Below are 17,242 nucleotides of genomic sequence, written 5' to 3'. Positions count from 1 at the left end.
ACTTCTCATTGCAGTTCAAAGAAAGTGAATTCATCAAGAATTCCTTCTCTTGACAGAGTTATTCTCCTCTAAGAACTGGTCTAAACCCAGCTAAGCCAGCCACCATTGCCACATCCTAAGGCAGTAAATTCTGTAAGTCACTTATGTTCTGTGCGCAAAATGAATGCTTACTCTTTTTTGTCTTAGGTCTGTCTGGAAGATACTCCTAATCGACTTGATAAGATAACCCCTGAGTTTTTCCAATTTATTAAAGAGTGAGAAAAATATTTCTTTGCCGTTGTTTGTAGCTCAAACTAAACCCGTGCACCCTGCACTCTGCAGGCTGCAATATTTTTAATGAGCTCAGCAGGTGGAAGGCTTTGGAAATTGCTCTGTATATCTATATATTACCACTAGGTGGTGATGTTGTAAAATAAGATTTATACAGAATACTTCCTCAGGCCAAAGGAGCTCCCATTCGTTGCAGAGTATTATTGCGGTATTGGCCTTAATAACTATTCTAGAGGTGGATGGTGAGCCTGCCTAATGAGATGTGAGCTGCTCCTGCACCAGAGCATAATTTCTAAAATGAGAGAGGTATCAGGTTTTCAAATATCTGGCATTTCAGATATCACATATCTGAACTGGGGAGCCTTCCTGCTAATCTCTGAGCCATCTATGATTACTAGGAGCACAGAGGCTCTCAGGGCGGCACAGAAATTGGGGACTACTTTCCCCCAGAAAAAATCCCCACCTACCCAATTTGACAGTGTTTTGGGGAGCATACTGTGGGATGTGAGACACAGAGCAGTCAAGTACAACATCCCTAGAGTGGAAATAAAAAAGGGATGTCTGGACCAGCCAGTCGGAACTTCTTGTTTCCTCCTAGGCTGGTACAGACTTCCTCTGCATGTGACTAGAGGTGGGTGTGACCTCACCTGCCCAGGTAACAAAAGAGCAGGACTGGTCAGCCATCTCTCTCTCTCTGACTACATTCATCGAAGAAGAAACATCTGCTTAGCCATAAATGCTCTCTTGGCTTCCAGCCAAGAGAGGACAAAGGACCTGTCTCTTTATGAGTCCAGGTATATTACTTTTGTAACTTAAGACTGCCTTCTGGGATTCAATTGTGAACAGAATGTGTGAGTAAACTCTTTTTTATATATTTTTATAGAAGACTGTGTCATGTCTATCTTTTTATGAGGGACTAAATGGGGAATTGGGACATGGGTCGGCGGTTTGAATCCCTGTGATGGGGTGAGCTCCCGTTGCTCAGTCCCTGCTCCTGCCAACCTAGCAGTTTGAAAGCACATCAGATTGCAAGTAGATAAATAGGTACCGCTCCGGCGGGAAGGTAAACGACGTTTCGGTGCGCTGCTCTGGTTTGCCAGAAGTGGCTTAGTCATGCTGGCCACACGACCCGGAAGCTGTATGCCGGCTCCCTTGGCCAATAAAGTGAGATGAGCGCCACAACCCCAGAGTCGTCCGCGACTGGACCTAAGGGTTAGGGGTCCCTTTACCCTTTACCTTTAAATGGGGAATTACCAGCGAAACTTATTTGAGAGGCTTTAGCGAGACTGAGCAAACGCATCCGCTGTGCAAGTTTAAAAAAGGAGAATGTTACTCTGCTAAATTGTAGAACTTGTTAACACAAGTTAAAAATGATATAATCAAACAATATATCCTCTCCTGCATCCCTGAACGTTCCCACACATACAAAGAGGAGCAAAAATGTTCCCCTTCTAAGATGGCGAGTTCATCGATATTGAAAGCACTGTCCTCATCTGTGGGCATTGCACTGTAAATTGCTTCCATTCAAGTGCAGAGAGAACCACTTTGAAAGAGATGATCTGAACCACAACACAGAGTATGATGCTCCAAATCTCTTTGGAAGGGAAATTGGGAGGGAGTCATGAAGACGTTGCAATCACTCTAAAGGAAGTCGTGCAAAGTGCGGTCCCCTCCCCACAGGGAATCCCTCTGTCTCTCTTGGCAAGTACTTTGGTAAAGGAGGAGAAATGGATCCCAATTTTGCAGCACCTTTGACTTAGGAGAACATTGCTGTTTTTGGAGGGAACTCTGCGCCATGCTCTTTAAGAGGAAACAGTGGAAAAGGAACCCGTTTAAAATTTGGCACACTCCTGTTCATTTTGTACCCCTGTCCTAATTATTGGTGAAGCCTGTGGGAAACAAATATATACAGTGGTGCCCCACAAGACAAATGCCTCGCAAGATGGAAAACTCGCTAGACGAAAGAGTTTTCCGTTTTCGAGGTGCTTTGCAAAATGAATTTCCTATGGGCTTGCTTCGCAAGACGAAAATGTCTTGCGAGTTCCTGTGGGGTTCCCCCCCCCTTTTTCTAAGCCGCTAAGCCGCTTATCAGCTGATCCGATCAGCAGATAAGCCGCTAAAAGCCGCTAATAGCGCTAATCCGCTAATCCGTCAATGGGCTTGCTTCGCAAGACGAAAAAACCGCTAGAAGAAGAGAATCACAGAACGGATTCTTTTCGTCTTGCGAGGCACCACTGTAATCACATCACTATTATCCACTTTATCTCTCTGGCTCTCTAGAGCCTGTCGACTTCCCTCCCTCCCGTCTCACAACTTTCAAAATTAGCCTTTATATTATTGCATTTTATACGTTTCCAATTCTGATTACACTCATTACAAAATACCTCAAAACTTAAATAAATAAGAAAAGGGAGAAATTTTCTCATTGCAAGTCTTCAGACAACCCTACTAGTGATGTTAATTGCTTATAATATTCTTTCAAATGCTGTATAAATTTGCTCCGGTCCTTTTGGAATACTTGATCATACTGGTTTCGGATTTTTCCCGTCAGCTTCGCCAGTTCCCAAACACACCATTTTCACCATGCTGTGCTTTCTCCCATTTAAATAAACTTAAGAGAAGTTGGCAGTTCCAGTTTTTCATTTTTCCTCCACCAGCTGCTCATTAAAAAATCAGGAAAAGTTTTTGGGTGAGGGAGCAACAGAGAGTAACTCAGTTTCTGCTCACACCACAGCGAGACAGACCCTGGGCACCCCAGTAATTGATTTTGTACTTGACATTTTTGGGAATATAAAATCATTTTGCCTCTAGAGGCAGTGTTGTTGTATGGTAAATAAGACTATTAAATGTGTATAAAATTATGGGTTGTGTGGGGGAAATGTACAGACACATTTTCTCTCCCTTCTAATGCTGAGGTCCAGTGCCAAAGGCCTTCTGGCGGTTCCCTCATTACGAGAAGCAAAGCTACAGGGAACCAGGCAGAGGGCCTTCTTGGTAGTGGCACCCGCCCTGTGGAACGCCCTCCCATCAGATGCCAAAGAGATAAGCAACTACCTGACATTTAGAAGACATCTGAAGGCAGCCCTGTTCTGGGAAGTTTTTAATGTGTGACATTTAAATGTATTTTTAATCTTTGTTGGAAGCCGCCCAGAGTGGCTGGGGAAACCCAGCCAGATGGGCGGGGTACAAATAACACTGGTCAACAACAAATTTGTTGTCTGCGTTTTTTCAGCTGATTTAGGACGAATCTGATGCGCTGAATCCAAAAATCACATTGGTTTTGCTCAATCAGGTCAAGTTTTTTAGCTATAGCCACATGTCTTCTTTTACGTTTTTGTTCATATGTACGCTTGTGTGGAGCATTTTAGAAGAAGTTGGTGGGGGTAAAATGCCTTGTCAAATAATTGTTTTGATTGGAAATGATTATTTTAATGGCAAGAAGTATTCAGGTCCGATAGTTCTGGGTGATTATGTCGAAAAGGGATCAGTTTGAAGTCATAAAACCTCCAAATCTTCCATAAATTGGTCCAGCAAAGCATAAAGTTGGGGGATCAAAACTAAGTTAATGGGGCAGCCGCCCCACGAAGTATCCTGATCTTCAATCAGCACGTTGTCCTGTAGCTCATTGTGATGAAATTCCAGTGCCTATCTTCGGAGAACTTCCTGACATTAGTGACGAAGATGCCTCCAGTGTTGAAGGACATGAAGAAGAAGAAGTGGTTCTTGAAGATGATGCTCCACATCCATTTTCCCAAAAGGAGTTGAATGATCTAGTTTGCGACCTCAGCTTGTCAAAGGACTCTGCCGAACTGTTGGCATCCAGAGTGAAGGGGAAAAAACTCCTCTCTGACAGTGCTCGCATCAGCTTCTTCCGCAACAGGCATCAAGAGTACCTCCGTTTTTTCTCGGAAGAGAAGGACTTGGTGTACTGTGCAGATATTGCGCAGCTTCTGCTCAAGCTTGGAGTGCCACAGTACGAACCCAAAGATTGGAGACTGTTCATTGACAGCAGCAAGCAATCTCTGAAATGTGTTCTGCTACACAACAGCAACCAGTTTGCCTCTATACCCCTGGCTCACTCGAGTACACTGAAGGAGAACTATGAAGCGGTGAAGTATGTGCTGGAGAAAATTGGTTATGATCAGCATAAGTGGTTTATTTGTGTTGACCTGAAGATGGTGAACTTTTTGTTGGGACAACAGTCTGGCTTCACCAAGTACCCATGTTTTCTGTGCATGTGGGATAGTAGGGACTGTGCTCAGCATTACACGAAGAAGGACTGGCCTGTGCGGGAGGAATTGGTGCCTTGCAAAGAAAGGAACGCCATCAACGACCCTCTGGGGGGAGCAGTGTAGCCGTTAGAAGGAAAGTAGCCAGCTGGGCGCGCGCGCCAAGTTCAAATGTGGAGGCGCGCGGGCCAGCAGAAAACCAGGATTGGGAGCCAGGTCCTAAAGCCCGCCGGAAGGGTGGGGAGGAGTCAGAAGAATCCGCCTCTGAAGAAAGTAGGAAGGAGGTAACCCCAGAGGGCAGGAGGACCCGGAGGAGAAAGGAGCAGAAGGAGGAGAGGAAAAGGTGGGGCAAAGCTCGGGTCTTGAACTGGTGTATGAGCGGGGAGGAGTCAGACGGAGCTTCGCCGGTCTAAGGACTCAGACGTACCGCTGTGCGCCACGGATGTCAAACCAACAATGAACCACAATAAAGACTTTTGTTTATAAAGAGCAACTGGAGTTGGTCCTCTGTGAGCTAGGACCTGAGGCAGCGCTGACACTATGATTCTATGATTTGGATTATTATAAAAAATGTAGGAGGAAATTACAAACAATAGGACTCACAAAGGGAAGGAAGGAAGTCCAGGAAATTCTTTGGAATCTTGATTTTATGATGTATGTTAGATATATGAGTGTAAAACGTTAATTTGAAAAACCAAATAAATAAATCTATATATATATAAAAGGCATGCAAGCTATTTCAGCACCAGAATATCCCACAACCATTTCTCCCATTCCCTGGCAGTAAAAAATATGTATTCTTTCTTTATTTCACCTGTATCCCGTATTTTTCTCCAAAGAACTCAAGGTGACATACATGCTTCTCCTCCTCCTCATTTAATCTTCACAACAAACCCATGAAGTAGATTAGGCTGAGAGGCAGTGACGGTCCCAGTGAGCTTCATGGCTAAGAGGGGACTGATCCCTGATATGCTAGGCCATAGTCCCAATCTGCATTACCAAACTGGCTCTCAATTATATATTAAGCAACTAACCAGTTGCTGGACTTTCCTGACACCCGAAATCAATTGTCCGGGTGGCTGCTTCACTGTACCCCATGTCCTAGTTAAATCAACGTTGAGTTTTTCTATGAATCACATGGAAAATGGAATCACATGGAAGCAACTCCCAGCTTGCTAATCTTTCCACAAGGCTGCCACTGGTATTACTGTTTTGTAAACTGGGATTGCTTTCTTCTCTGTTTTCTGAAGTATTCCTTGTTTTGTTTCTTTCTAACAGCAGCTACCCCTTATCCCAGAGCAGCTGGTCATGTAAACAGGTGCTTTTAAAACCCTATTGCAGCCCAGCGTAAGAAAACAAACCACCACTCACTAGTGTGGAATCCTGCTGCGGCAGGTAAAGAAATGCTTCTGCGAAAGAGACGATCCCACTCTCAAAAATCTTCAGGACGTCTGTATCACAATTTTGTTTGCCTGTCAAAGGCAGCCATATCTAAATCCCTCCCTGTAACTATGGCAAGCAGCAAGCCTGCTATTTGGAGTGATTAGCACAGAATTTAATTAGAGAGTACATACCCTGAGGATTTTCTAAATTCCTGGCCCCTCTGTATTAACTCTTCCCCACTCCCCGTTCTCTTCTCCCCCTTTAAATTCGGTATGCTGGCATAGCCATGTACAGACAAGAGCGAGACAGAGATGAGTTAATTGTTCATTTGATTGTCCAGCAGAATAGCCACCACTACTGGTCTCTAAGCTGCCCCTAGGAATATAATACAAAGGCTTTAAATACTGCAAACAGTCACAAATCCTTTCCTTTGCAATTAGGCAGCCCAGATCCAGAGCTCTTTTCATTCCAGCCCCTCGTTGTCATCGACTTCCTTTCCAGCAGTTGCTGCGTCAACAACATTTTTTGCTTTGTGGCATGGCAGACCTTGTGGAAACGGCTGTCAGGCTGATTACACAGCCTGGGGTTGTCCCTTCCTCCACTCCATAAACAAGAAACATGGAAACACAGCAGGTCACCATGAACACATATGTAACATTTACAGTCACAGCCAAACACGTGTGAAGACCGAAATGTGTCCGTGGTACTATTGTCAGCACTTCAAGAAAGCAAAGGCTCTGACCTCAAGTGGGAATTGAAGATGCAATAAAGCAAGGTAGTTCCAAAAGGAAGTGAATCTAAAGCTGGGTCATGTGTGTGGGATCTTCCACATGATTTGTCCAGGAGGTTGGCAAAACTGTGGTCATGACGCCTCAGGAACTGGCATAGATCCCATGCAGGCTCTGTGTTGCATGAATCTAGGATTTCTTCTGGATCTTGTTGTCAGGAGCTCAGCCTACACTTGAGTAGGACCTTGGCAGAGACACATGCCCAACTGGCATGTTCCCTCCCTCCTGGTCGATCGTTCGGGAGCTTCAAAAGCTTTCTTCAGCCCGAAAATCAGAGCGACCAATGCCAACAGACATCGGCAGACTTAGGGATCCGCAGAGTCTGTGCAGTTCGCATGACAGACCTCAGCAACTCAGCATTTTGGCTAATCTACTTTATTTACATATAAACACACACAGAGCACTGCAACATGGCTCCCTCTCTCTCTCTAGCATCAGACAGCAAAGAGAAAAAACAAAGGACAATAGTCTCACTTCACGGAACATAGTAAAAAAATAAATCCTGTCTCCATCACTTTCCACTTTGTGGAGTCAAAACATACACCATCATGTAATAGACAAAAATCCCATGACTGCAATCATGGAGCAGGAATTCTAACACTTGTATCTGAGACTCCCCTGGTTTCTATGCTGGTGAGGGACTTTTCAATGCCCTTTTGTCTCTCTTTCTGCCCCCATCACTTCCTTCCTTCCTCGCTATGCAGGGGGCTGCCAAGAGGAAGTACGGCTTGTTCTTGCCCAAGGCCTGACCCAATCACTAGCAGGGGGTCTTTTCTGAAACATTCACCTGCAATGGAAGTGCTGTAGCCAGCTAGGACTGCCATATTTCAAACAGTGAAAATCTGGACAGAAAAGTTGCTGAGCTGCTATACGTGCAGATTTCAACGATTTCTGCCAGGACGCTGCTAGAGACAGCAGTATTCTGGATATGTCCAGGAAATTCTGGACATATGGCAACCTTACTAATGGCCAACACAGACCCATTAATTTCAGTGGCAGTACTGTGATTGAGAATTAGTTGGATGCACCTGTTAGTATATCTGTTGTGGTAAATCATTCACTCAAAATGGGCTATCTAGTACTCTGGTTCACCATGCTTTTGGAAAGGGGAACACATTTTATAATGAACCCAACAATGGCTTAGGATCTTAGGGTCTTAGTAGACCAACAAGTTTAATGTGATGCAGCAGCAAAAAATTTTTGCTAATGGTATTCTTGGCTGCATCCACAGAAGTATAGTGGCCAGATCAAGGGAAGTAATAGCACTATTGTACCACCCTGTTCTAAGGGACACAGGTGGCGCTGTGGGTTAAACCATAGACTTGCCAATCAGAAGGTTGGCGGTTCCCTGTGACGGGGTGAGCTCCCGTTGATAGTCCCTGCTCCTGCCAACCTAGCAATTCGAAAGCACATCAAAGTGCAAGTAGATAAATAGGTACGCTGCTCTGGTTCTCCAGAAGTGGCTTAGTCATGCTGGCCACATGACCTGGAAGCTGTACACCGGCTCCCTTGGCCAATAAAGCAAGATGAGCACCGCAACCCCAGAGTCGGTCACGACTGGACCTAATGGTCAGGGGTCCCTTCACCTTAACCTTACCACTCTGTTCTGCCTTGGTCAGACCACACCTGGAGTACTGTGTCCAGTTCTGGGCACCACAGTGTAAGGAGGAGATTGACAAGAAAGAATATGTGTACAGAAGTGTAACCAAGATGACCAAGGGTCTGGAAACCAAGCATTATGAGGAACATTTGAGGGAGTTGGGTATGTTTAGCTTGGAAAAGACTCGAGAGGTGATTAGGCTAGCCACCTTCAAATACCTGAAGGGCTGTCACATGGAAGATGGAGCAATCTTGTTTTCCGCTGCTCCAGACCTGACCTGAACCAGTGGATCCAAATGACAAGAAAGGAGATTGCAACTAGATATTTGGAAAAACTTTCTGGTGGCAAGAGCTGTGCATCAGTGGAACGGGATACAGCAGAAAGTGGTGGATTCTTCTTCAAGGTTTTTAAGCTGAACAACCATCTGTCAGGGATGCTTTAGTTGTGATTCCTGCATTTCAGGGCTTTGGACTGGATGACCTCTGGGGTCCCTTCCAATGTGGGATGTTTGGTAATTATATACAATGATGGCTGTTATATAAGCACGGAAATTGTTCCAGCGACTGCTCTATGTGGCTTACTCTGCACAGATTAGGCAAAGAACAGCAGAGTTATATCAAAGGATGGCTGTCTCAGGATGAACTCCTGTATGTGCCAGTAGGGCAAGGGCCTACGTGAGCCAAACAAATCTTCTCTTCAGGGTTGAAGAACGGTGCAGAAGTATATGAAATGAAATGAAAGCACCTAACCATTTTGTGCCCAACCAACGGGTCGCAAGAGTTCAGCTAGAAATGATGGCTCTGAAATGACTTGTATCTTTGAAGTCAATGTTATCTGTGCAACATCAAAGGGTTTGGAATCTACCCCTTGAACAGTATTGATGAGCATAATATGGCTTGCTGTTTTCCACAAAGGGAAATGATCTTTTTGCTGTTGAAGGAGCAACTTCCCCACTGACCTGTGTGCACGACTCGGAGCGCAGCGCTCAGCGAGGAACAGCGACAAATGAATACCTCCAGCTGAGGGCTATATAAAACCATTGCATTTCAACGTGATGGAAGCGAGATTTTGCCCCAGCCCTCTGGTGACCATGTGTTCTGCTTGTCTTGTGTTTTATTAATCTCTTTGCCAAAATTACAGTCTCCCCAGTTCCCAGGTGTGTTTGATATGCATTCCCTATATCTGTCATCATCACCCATTGGTCTCCGAGGATATTTCCAGGCAGCCAGGAGAGGGAAAGTTTTTCTAAATAAAAAATTGTTTTTTTCTAAGAAATAGCAGTATGCTTGAACTAGCCCAGATCTGGTGCTAGGAGCACAATATATCCTTATTTAAGTCCTGGGCCAGTCACCAACTCTCAGCTCAATCAAAAGTCCTGTCATATACCCCAGCCTGAGAAATGTTGTGGAAGCCTGGGATATAATGTGCTGAATAAATTGTGGGTGGTGTTTTTTTGCTTTGTTTTTAAAGCACAGCATATGGCTGGCATTCCACTCCTCTTCTGACTCTTCCAGTCTTCCTGCCTGTTTACCCCTTTCCTTGCCCTGCTTCTACTAATACAGCTGCCAGATCGACTCTGACATCACAGGGAGACTTTTCAGACAGCAATGTCACACTGCTGCCCCCAGCTCCCATTGGTGTAGTTGCTCTGATGTCATAGGGGGCCAGTGCCGGATTTACATATAAGCTAAACAAGCTATAGCTTAGGGCCCCACTCTCTTGGAGGCCCTCCAAAAATTTAAAGGAAAAAACCCTGGATGTACACTTCCAAAATATAAGATTAAAAAACCCAAATAAAATAAAACCTATATACAGCAACAGTGTTTTGTGTTGTGAAGGCTCCTAGGATGTAAGTAATGGGCTCCACCTGCTAGTCTGCTCCCTAAAATACAGTGGTACCTCGGGTTACATACGCTTCAGGTTAAACACTCCACTAAGCCAGAAATAGTGTTTCAGGTTAAGAACTTTGCTTCAGGATAAGAACAGAAATCGTGCTCTGGCGGTGCAGCAGCAGCAGGAGGCCCCATTAGCTAAAGTGGTGCTTCAGGTTAAGAACAGTTTCAGGTTAAGAACAGACCTCCGGAATGAATTAAGTACTTAAGCCGAGGTACCACTGTATCACTGGTTTGCTCATTTCTATATATAGGGTGCTTACATTCTGCACGGACTGGTTGCAGTGCAAAATGTGCAAATGGCTTTAGATACCTATTAGGTCCATAAATTACCATCTAGCATATATTCAACACAAAAAACAGCGAAAATTTGTTGTTGACAAAGGACAGCTGGACATATAAAGGGCCCCATTACCTTCAGTAGCTGAGGGCCTCATCAAACCTAAATCCAGCCCTGTAGGGGGCCTAAGCTTATGCAACTGAGTGATAAAAGGGGTTTAAACAAATAAATTCCAAAGTCCACGGCCAACTCTTAAAAATCTAAATTGCATAACTATTTCCCAGACAGCACGAATAACATTAACAGCAGTCAGTTCCCTTTAGACAAAGATACGTAAGATCACGCTCGATGCTGTTTATGTGATACACAATATCATTATACCATCTCAGTTATGCATATACTACCTCAGCTGATCCACTTTTAAATTCCTCTGATACCTAGACTTTGTTTACCTATGGAAATTGCCCAGGAAAATGTTCCCACATAAATATTAATATCCATCTCTGTGACATTTCAAATATTTCCCTCCTCTAACAGATCTTCGTAATCATAAAACAATGGCAATGCGAACAAATGATGAGAAAGATAATTTACTTTTTTTAAAAAAAAAAGTGTGTGTTGCGGGGGGTGAGGTGAGAAATCCAATTCAATTTCTTTCATTAAAAATTTCCTTTAAAAGATTTCCATTTTCCATTTAATTTCTTGTTTGTCTATATAATTGAAGGCCTGTTTGCATAAGCAGAGGTCAAAAAAGATGGTTTGCTCCTAAAATATAGTCAGTCAAATGTATAATTTTAAGTCTGTCCAAACAAAATTGCAGTGGAGCTAAAAGCAACGAACTCCTGACTTTGGAGTATAATGAAATATTGGGGTAATTTGGGTTGAACGACTGTCAAAAATATGGATGTTATTCATTATGTACTCAAGGGTATGTTCTTGGAGAAATACAATGCGGTATAGTGGTTATAGCATTGCCTTCAACTGGGGAGGCACATGTTCAAATCTCCACTCAGCCACAAAGTCAAGTGTATGACCTTGGGCAACTCACTGTTGCCTCTCAGCCTAAACAAGCATACAGGAATGTTGTGAATTTAAAAGGGGAGGGCGTGTACACTGCCCTGAGTTCCTTGGAAGAAGGAAAAATAATAATAATAAAAATCAGCTGGAATAATGCATCTCTGGGTTATTTGTGGGGCAGTCTTTTGTCTTTGGGGTTGTGCGTACAAGTATGTTCCCCCATAGATCTGGCCTGCAAGTAATCATACATTCATTGCACATTGTCATTCCATTATAAAAGACTAGGGTTCAGAAAATACCCAGTTCACACCTTGACAAGACCACTCAAGGTGGCACAAGTCTATATCATCTGCAAGATGGGGATATAATAATACCAACCTAGCTTATGGAGCTGTTTTAAGGAATAATGAGATTGTATACGAAGTGTTCAGAATATCCCCAGAAGCCATGTAAATAATTAAATAGCATTACTATAATCATATCCCAATCAATGGTGATTGTTAGTATCTATCAAGTCAGCTTGGAATAGTCATATTATAGAATTGGAAAATGGGAAGGGGCTTTGAAGGCCTCTAGTACAACCTTTAAGATCTCCATTGAGCAGAGTGTTGGAAGTACAACAACGGGGATTATTTGGTATGTGACTTAAGGGGTTAATTCTGCTATTAGTCTCAATGACAGCAGACTATGATTGAGCCTCATCAGTTAGAAGTTAGCTGTCTGTGAAGAAGATGGGTAAGATTTGACCATTGGAGGAGTTGGGAGGAAGAATAGTTCTGAAGGAGTTTCCACCCTGGAGAAGTCTAACTTAAGAAAGAGTTTATTTTCTCCATATATCATATGCTGTTTCTCTTCAGTATACCTCAGTGAAATCATTATTTTCTATGTGTTCCCTCACTCCTCTCTAGGATAGACATTCCCAGTTCCTTCAGCCTTTCTTCATAGAACTTGCTTTTCATGCTCCTAGCCATTGTGTTTCTCTGAACTCTTTTCAAAGCTATGCTTCTTAAAGCAAGGCGTTGCATTCTGGACACAAAACTCCAAATGAACCCAGATTAGTGCAGAATAACGTGGAGCAATTACTTCTTGCACCTTGCCATACCACCACTTCCTTATTGATGGCTGGGTGTCCCTTCTGTGAAAAAAGAGATGATGATACTTCCTCACACGAAAATTGAGCAGCTTTATTTATTAATGCCTGCACATTGCTTCGAGACTCCGTGATGGATAGCACTGCTAAACAGGTGCCAGCCACTATGTAATTAACTCTAAGGCGGAAACCATTAACCAAGCTGAGAATGGGAGTATCTTAAGTAGGCAGCTTGCCCTGCATGCCAGCCTTTCTGTGTTGTGCCTGATTTAGCATGCACAGGGCACAATTCAACCTCCACAGGAAAGATGCTTGCTAGGAAGAACAATAGAAAGGTGGCTGGGACAGGACCCTGGGCAGCAGGCAGCTATTGTCCAAGGTCCTTTCAATGTTGATTGGTGAGAAGTTAAGAGCTGCGCTGGAAATTCTGGAATTCTCTTCTCTTCTGCGACCGTTCATTGGGTGATGAAATGAAACCCTCCTGAAATATTGTGGAGGGGTGTAAAGAAAGGGCTCTAACATTTTCTGCTGCTTTGTTGTTGTTTAGTCGTTTAGTCGTGTCCCACTCTTCGTGACCCCATGGACCAGAGCACGCCAGGCACTCCTGTCTTCCACTGCCTCCCGCAGCTTGGTCAAACTCATGTTTGTAGCTTCGAGAACACTGTCCAACCATCTCATCCTCTGTTGTCCCCTTCTCCTTGTGCCCTCCATCTTTCCCAACATCAGGGTCTTTTCCAGGGAGTCTTCTCTTCTCATGAGGTGGCCAAAGTATTGGAGCCTCAGCTTCAGGATATGTCCTTCCAGTGAGCACTCAGGGCTGATTTCCTTCAGAATGGATAGGTTTGATCTTCTTGCAGTCCATGGGACTCTCAAGAGTCTCCTCCAGCACCAGAATTCAAAAGCATCCATTCTTCGGCGACCAGCCTTCTTTATGGTCCAGCTCTCACTTCCATACATCACTACTGGGAAAACCATAGCTTTAACAATACGGACCTTTGCCGGCAAGGTGATGTCTCTGCTTTTTAAGATGCTGTCTAGGTTTGTCATTGCTTTTCTCCCAAGAAGCATTAAAATTACAAGAAGGCCAATGGTTTTCTCAACTAAAAAAAAAAAAAAAAAAAAAAGACAAGGAAGCAGCCTACATCGCTCACAGCAGAGAAAGAGAATATTTGGGGGGGGGACTTGAGAGGGGATATTGATCTAGTGTTACTAAGTTAGTAGCTTGAAACCAGTATGGTCAGTTGGTCTCGCTAGGCTAGTGGTCAGCAAACTTTTTCAGCAGGGGGCCGGTCCACTGTCCCTCAGACCTTGTGGGGGGCCGGACTATACAGTGGTACCTCAGGTTACATACGCTTCAGGTTACAGACTCCGCTAACCCAGAAATAGTACCTTGGGTTAAGAATTTTGCTTCAGGATGAGAACAGAAATCGTGCTCTGGCGGCACGGCGGCAGTGGGAGGCCCCATTAGCTAAAGTGGTGCTTCAGGTTAAGAACAGTTTCAGGTTAAGAACAAAGTTCTTAACCTGAGGTACCACTGTATTTTGGAAAAAAGAAGAACAAATTCCTATGCCCCACAAATAACCCAGAGATGCATTTTAAATAAAAGCACACATTCTACTCATGTAAAAACACACTGATTCCCAGACCGTCTGTGGGCCGGATTTAGAAGGCAATTGGGCCAGATCTGGCCCCCAGGCCTTAGTTATCCTACCCATGCGCTACCCTTGGAGCAATGGGTTCTCTAAGCATTATTGTCCCTAAAATGTTTTCAGGCTCCATGCTCTTCTGTTAATCTAGGGTCGGGGAGCCTTTTTCAGATCAAGACATTCTGTTATAGGCAACCTTCCAGGATTCCACATGCTAGTGGTGGTGGCTGGGAGGGCGGTCAGACCCCAAAGTGGGCAGGGCTAAAGCCACACCAAACATACCACCAGTACCACCTGTACCCATCTCTCTGTCCTCTGCCCAGAGAACCAGGAGACATTAATATGCCCCTAAAACACATTGCAGCCAGGCACAGACACTTGAGAAGGGCATGGAGTAAGATTTGTGAGAGACGTGCCCTGTATTCAGTTTGGAGTCCATAGGTCCCCCATTCTGTTACATTGCTCCTTTATCTTGCCACAGTTAAATCCTGCTCATTTACATGAAATGTAAGCCACCCATCTAGACAGTATCATAAAAAGCAGAGACATCACCTTGCCGGCAAAGGTCCGTATTGTTAAAGCTATGGTTTTCCCAGTAGTGATGTATGGAAGTGAGAGCTGCACCATAAAGAAGGCTGATCGCCAAAGAATTGTTGCTTTTGAATTCTGGTGCTGGAGGAGACTCTTGAGAGTCCCGTGGACTGCAAGAAGATCAAACCTCTCCATTCTGAAGGAAATCAGCCCTGAGTGCTCACTGGAAGGACATATCCTGAAGCTGAGGCTCCAATACTTTGGCCACTTCATGAGAAGAGAAGACTCCCTGGAAAAGACCCTGATGTTGGGGAAGATTGAGGGCACAAGGAGAAGGGGATGACAGAGGATGAGATGGTTGGACAGTAAACTGCGGGAGGCAGCGGAAGACAGGAGTGCCTGGTGTGCTCTGGTCCATGGGGTCACGAAGAGTTGGACACGACTAAATGACTAAACAACAACAAGCCACCCAATTTCTCACAGGGTTTCGCACGTTCTAAGGAAAAATGTCTCCTCTGGGTTTTACTGTATTGTTATTGGTGTTTTCATCAGACTTATAGGAACAATGTTTCCTCCCCACCATTAGAGATGTTGCTTAGGAGAGCATACTCTATGGTACCCTAGTCTTTGTGCATGGCCATAGAGCCCAGAACTCACTCCCCTTACAACCTGTAGTGTTACACTCTCAAAGCATCATTGGAAAAAGCTTATTTTTCATCCAAGTGTTTCCTGAGCTCCCCCCCCCCAAAAAAAAATTACAGACGTGGAGAGCAAATTGCCCCTACCTTCTCATCAACTCCTCCTCCTTTCCTACTCACCCAATGCAGATTTGAGGTGAGCATTACAAGCTCCAAACTCTAATCTTTGGAGCCAGGAAATATGAGCTTTGGCGGCATGTCTAGTTGTATGACTGGCCATTTTTGAAATTAGGGGCTGTGCCTAAGTAACACTGTTAGAGAATATGAAAGAAACATATATCATTCTGCATGCACATCCAAAGATCCTCTTGAGATCACAGCCAAAGGACCACACTGACTTTCCAATGTAATTTCATTATTGTCAATCGGATAAATGCTCCAGATAAATTGGGTTTGTGGATTAATGCTATCACATCTTCTTGAAGAACTCCTATTCATATGGTGTACATATATCTTCAGAATATATATCTCTACAACATCTACACACACACACACACACACACACACAGTCAATGCTATTTAGTTCAAAAGTGGGAAATTCCAAAATGATGAGTGCTTGCTTGAGCATACTCCCATACCTTCTTCAAATTCCAATTAAAAAGCTATAACATTTACTGTATATATATAAATGCCCCCCCTGTAAAAGTACAATAAATTAACAGATGGCTTTGAATCAATTTTGCAGCAAGCATGTAATGTTGCTCTACAATTCAACCCCCCTTTCCCTTTTATTGTTCAACTAATGGAACCCAATGCTTTGTTTTCTTAATGTGTATTTGTAGTCAGGGGTGGGGGAATATGAAGATAAACAAATGTCATCGTCTTCTCAAACAGCTCACCACCTTGTATGCAACTTCCCACTGAGCATACAGCAAAACCTAGTTCTGTTAACAATTGTTGCAGTTCGGCCAACCTAATAAAGGAAGCACATCCTGGGACCTCTACCCATTTGATTTCCCAGTGCTCAGTCTTCCTACTTCGGTACTCTGCCTGTTTTTGTGCATGCAGATCGAAGAAGCATTGTTGGTGTCTGCTTGCCTTCCCAGAAGTAACATTCGTTTTTCCTGAAGTCCCACCAAAAGCCAAGTTTACATATTGCCTCTCTGCTGGCCTCTTGTACCTTGTATTGAAGTTCTATTATACATGGATTACAAATGCTTTCTCACAGGCGCATCGCAGCATTACAAGATAATTTCTTTCAGTTCAAATAAGGGTTCAAATCCCTGCTCAGCTATGAAGATCAGCTGAGTGCCCCTGAGTCAGATACCGTCTTTTAGCCTAACGTACCTCATGAGGTTGCTGCAAGAATAAAAAGAGGATGGGAGAAAGCCCGAGGTGCTTTTTGGATGGATGGATGGATGGATGGATGGGTAGATGGGTAGATGGGTAGATGGGTAGATGGGTAGATGATAGATAGATGATAGATAGATAGATAGATAGATAGATAGATAGAGTGGTACCTTGGGTTACAGACGCTTCAGGTTACAGACTCCGCTAACCCACAAATAGTACCTTGGGTTTAGAACTTTGCTTCAGAATGAGAACAGAAATCACACAGTGGTGGTGGGAGGCCCCATTAGCTAAAGTGGTACCTCAGGTTAAGAACAGTTTCAGGTTTAGAATGGACCTCCTAAAAGAATTAAGTTCTTAACCTGAGGTACCACTGTAGGTAGGTAGGTAGGTAGGTAGGTAGATAGATAGACAGATAGATAGATATAGATTAACGTTGTATTTGAGCTGTGTTTGAAGTAGCTGAAATAACCAAACCAAACATTTACTAGTTTCAATTTGTGAGCAGAAATTATAAATTTCAGCAGG

The 17,242-nt window shown here is 43.9% G+C and overlaps 1 protein-coding gene across 6 annotated transcripts in view; it reads right to left on the bottom strand.

Annotated features, from left to right (window-relative positions):
• The window catches only part of ARHGAP24 (Rho GTPase activating protein 24), a 436,664-nt gene that overhangs the window by 18,956 nt on the left and 400,466 nt on the right, over positions 1–17,242 (bottom strand). The gene's annotated exons all lie outside the window — the stretch shown is intronic.

Source organism: Podarcis vaucheri (assembly GCF_965113315.1).
Source record: "Podarcis vaucheri genome assembly, chromosome: 9".
Lineage (NCBI taxonomy): Eukaryota > Metazoa > Chordata > Lepidosauria > Squamata > Lacertidae > Podarcis > Podarcis vaucheri.
The sequence above is the reverse complement of the archived record's forward strand: the minus strand, read 5'-3'. Positions and strand labels throughout refer to the sequence as shown.